This window comes from Athene cunicularia (genome assembly GCF_003259725.1).
Source record: "Athene cunicularia isolate RWA chromosome 6 unlocalized genomic scaffold, athCun1 chr6_part2, whole genome shotgun sequence".
NCBI classification, from domain to species: domain Eukaryota; kingdom Metazoa; phylum Chordata; class Aves; order Strigiformes; family Strigidae; genus Athene; species Athene cunicularia.
Window position 1 is genome coordinate 1,506,159 of NW_020799106.1, and position 4,224 is coordinate 1,510,382.

A 4,224-nucleotide genomic window follows, 5' to 3' on the forward strand; every position below is an offset into this window, starting at 1 on the left:
GCGCAGGCCGCAGCCAGCCGCCGCCTGAGCCGGCTTGTCGCTCGGGTCCCTGCCCCGCCGCCCAGGAGGGCTTTCCCAGGGAGGAGCGTGGGGGAGCCCCCCAGGAAGGGCCGAGGGGGGAGAAAGCGGCCGAGGAGGTGTCATGGAGGCCCGGCTGGGCCTGCCGTGGGGAGCAGCCCGGCCCGGGCATGGCTGCGGGGCCGGCGAGCTCCGTCCAGACGCTGGTGGAAAATGGAGAAGCTGCCAGGATTCGCGGAGGAGGTGGGGCGGAGGATTTACCTCTGACTCTGGTGTGAATTCAGCGTGTGTGAGCTGGGGCGGGACACAGGGACAATGAGGGCTTCAGATGGGCTTTTCAGCTCTGCGGGAAAATCGGCCTGCAAAGGTTGACGTTGCAGTGCCGCATGAGAGAGTTCCACGGCAAAGGATGGAATTGTTTGCTTTGTGCCATTTTCTGTGTCTCTAAATAAATAAGCCCAGTTATTTAGGTTGAAATACATTCAGACTCCCGCAGTGAGCTGCTCTGCCTGCTGACGAAGTTGCTGAAGGCCGTGATTTACATTTCCGAGCTCCTCATCATCAGGACAAATTAGCAAAGTAATAATTTGTCTGTCTGTCTTCAAGTGGGGTCTCCCAACAGCCGTGCTGGAGGAGCTTTAATGACAGTGTGACAAGGGGATGGCACGGTTTCCACCTGGGCTGCTTTCACAACAAAATGGCAGCAGTTGTGTTGTTAGTGTGGGCTCGCTCGCCTTTTGCTTGTCCTCCTTATGCTGCATCAAGATCTTTGTAGGCAAAGCCAACTATAGGGGGAAACGGAGATCATGTGGATCACGCAAACCCTTTGCTGCAGACCAAAACACCCTTTAGACCTTCAGGACACACCAGCAATTGCTAGTGCCAAGATGCCTACCCCAATAAACTTCCTCCAGAATAAGCAACTGGGAAGCAAGCTCGCTTATGGGTGCCAAATAGCCAGATGTGCACATATTGTGGAAGACAGGGGCTCACGTGTTTGGTTGACCTCTCCACAGTCTAGCTCCATTTTTGCGTGCTGATATCAGATCGGACTTGTAAAAATGTGTGCTCCACTCCAGAGCTGTCACCTCTGAATGTCAGATGAGAGCGCTGGCCCTGCGGGGCGTTCACATGGGTTATGGCTAGGCCAGTGCTTACCTCCTTACTGGCCTATACAGCAGAACTAGAGGAAGCACAGTTTGAAATCTGTCGACTTCACAGACTCCTTTCAAATGTAAGCAGCTAAAGGCACACCTAGTAAGTGTAGGTGGCCAGATACTATGGTGACAGGCATGCAGAAATGCAGGCCTTGCCTTACTAGACTTTTAGAAAATTTTTTCCGATGACCATCATCCATAAAAAATCTGTCAGTGTCCAAAACAAAGACAGCCTGCAAGAAAGACAAAAATCACATCTTTCATGCCAAGCAATACAGAACTTCTGTGCTTATGTTTATAATTTCAAAGGAAAATATGAGTCTGCTGTTCTTCCACTCTGTCTACTATCAGATTAGAGCAACGGAATAGATGCTCAATATGGAAGAAGAATGCACCATGCGCGTGTGTGCTCCCAACCAGAACCAAAGCTGCTAGAGCTAGTATCTCTAAGTAATAATCTGTGTAATAGTCCTGTGCTTTTCAGATGTTGGATATTGATTTAAATCCAGTATGCATTAATTTATTAAAAGCCACTAGCTGTGAAAGGTATTTGATCCCTTGTGTGGAACGGATCAACTGTTTTCACCCACTTCCCGGTGAGCCCGTCCGCACGCTGCAGACACTGCCCTCTCAGCTGGGTCTTCCCAAGGCACTCGGGCACCGAAGATACCACAAGCGACCGTCCCTGCCAGGTCAGAAATAGTGTCACTGAGGATGAGGTTTGCATTGCCATGGCTAATATGCCCGTTCTCTGCATAAATGAGCACTGTGTAAACACTCGTCTTAATCACAGAATAAAATCAGTAAAAGTAAACTACATTATAATAATATTAGGGCTGCAGGAGACAGAACTGAATCTTGATCTAAAATGACGAATCATAACAACCTTAAAAAGTACTTAGATTGTGATGGATGTCTGATGAAACATCACATGGAAGGTACTGATGACTTTCAACAGAGTGCAGCACTTACAATACGTTTCCAATTTCATACTGGTACAAACTGTCATTTTTGAAGCATACAGATTTACAACAGAAGTATGAAAACAATGCAAGTAGATGAAAATTCCTTATTTACAATCATACAGCGGGCTGTGTGTGAGAAGGGGATTGGTCCTGACGTGTGAGATGTTCGACCTGATGATGGAAGAGTTGTCTTTTTGTGCTGCCCGAAGAACCCAATTGTATATCCCCAAATGAAAGTAACTGTGGAAAATTAACCTGAGATTTTTGTCATGTAAGCCATGAAGAATCAAACTGAATTGTTTCGCTTTGTTGTAGAAATAGCTATTTAAACCAGAAGATGAAGACTTTAGGTGATGGGCACTCTGGAAGACACAGGGTTCCAGTGAGGTAGTTATCAGTAACAGATATCTCACCTGGTGAAGATTTTAGGAATCTGCAAAAACTCAGACCCATCAGGTTTTGGTAACACAAAATATTTATTTTGTTAATTGAGCAACACTCAAAGACACTGTAGTCTGAAAATCTGAAACAAATCATATGTTCAACAGGATGGAACATGGAAATCTAACATGAAATACAGAAGAAGCAGTTCAATGCTGACTGTCATGACGAAGAGAGCTTTATGTTAAAAAAAATTAAATCGTGAATTGGATACTCTTCCAGCTGCTTTCTTTGTCATTTCCTCTCCAGGAATTTCTTATTAGTTATTGGAATCACTTGGGAACTGCAAATCTTAAATATCAAAAGATCTTCAAGAACAAAGAGGTATGTATGGGGAGAAGGTCATCCATGCGATAGGACTTTATTTTTGTAGATCCTTCTCCCCTTCATTCTTGGGAATTCATATGTCTTAAATCTGCAGTCCAAATATACTTTTGAAAACTGTTTGCAATTAGATGAGTACTTCTCTGTTACTGTTACCAAAATAAATATTCCATGTTACATATTAAAAGAATATTACCCTTCAGCCGGGGACACAATTTTTTCACTTAAAATGACGTGAATTTGGCTTTGTCTTTTTTTCACAATTATTTTACTTGAAAGCACATTCTTTTGATTCTAAATTTATTCAGCTGTTTGTTACTTAAAAATGTCATGGATTTTATTAAGTGGTTTAAATGTAAGCATAATTAATTCAATAAGGCAGAATCAAATCTGTGAAGAAAGGTGGTTTTTTTTTCAAAATTTCTGCTAGCGAAGCACTGATAGTAAAAAGGCAAGAGTGTTTGTCAGCACTGCAAAGCCCGGCCAACCTTCTGTCCGAGAACCATGGTGTGGAAGTGGAGAGCCCTGTGCAGAGACCGCAGGGAGCAAGAGCTCCAGGTGCAGAGCGCAGGCACGGGGCAGCGGGAGGCTGTTCCCACAGCTTAGGAACGTGCTGTATTTCGGGGTTACTTCTGGCCTTCTGCAGACTTTAGCCTTGCGCCGGTGGGCCGGGAGGAGGGAGGACGGGAGGGCCGTACTGCCCTCGCCGCGGCCTGCGCGCCGATTCCTCACCCGGGAGCTGGCCTGCATCTCGTAGCCATGGGAGCACTCTGCCTGATGCTGCAAGTGCTCTAGGAGACATTTTACCGGTCAGGAACCAAACCTCCCGTCGCTTTTCTGTTTCTTCTTCCTATGCCTGCATGAGCGGTACGTGTCCGGGGCACAAAAACCATACTGCAGTATTTTCACTAGACTGTAAGAAACCCTGAGACAATGCTCCTTATAAATACAAAGGAACATTTCAAATTATTTTGATTTTTTTTAAAGCCAATGTTGGGTAGTAAGAACATTACAAGTCTTATGAGGAAAAAGAAAATATTTTTAGACTCAGCAGAAGCTTCACCTCGTTGCTTCATTCACATTGGTTTGTTTGGAGCATTAGAAATATGTTTTCCCCTAAATGGATGGAAATAAAATCCTGAAAGTCTGCATTTGCTCTGAGAAGATAAGTATTTAGAATTAGACTCTAGTGCCAATTTTAAAATCCATATTCTCGATTAACTATCAGTCTGCAGTGCTGAATGATCTACAAGGAAATTTTAATTATTAGCTTCTCTCTGAGAGTATCTCAGATACGTTTGTCTCTTCCTGTCTCTTAT

General features: G+C 44.6%; 1 long non-coding RNA gene across 1 annotated transcript in view; it reads left to right on the forward strand.

Moving 5' to 3' along the window:
• Positions 1–6: 6 nt before the first annotated feature.
• LOC113481843 overlaps positions 7–4,224 on the forward strand; it is a 29,827-nt gene continuing 25,609 nt past the window's right edge. The window contains exon 1 of the long non-coding RNA XR_003398734.1: positions 7–261. This is a non-coding gene — a long non-coding RNA (uncharacterized LOC113481843). The remainder of the gene's footprint in view (positions 262–4,224) is intronic.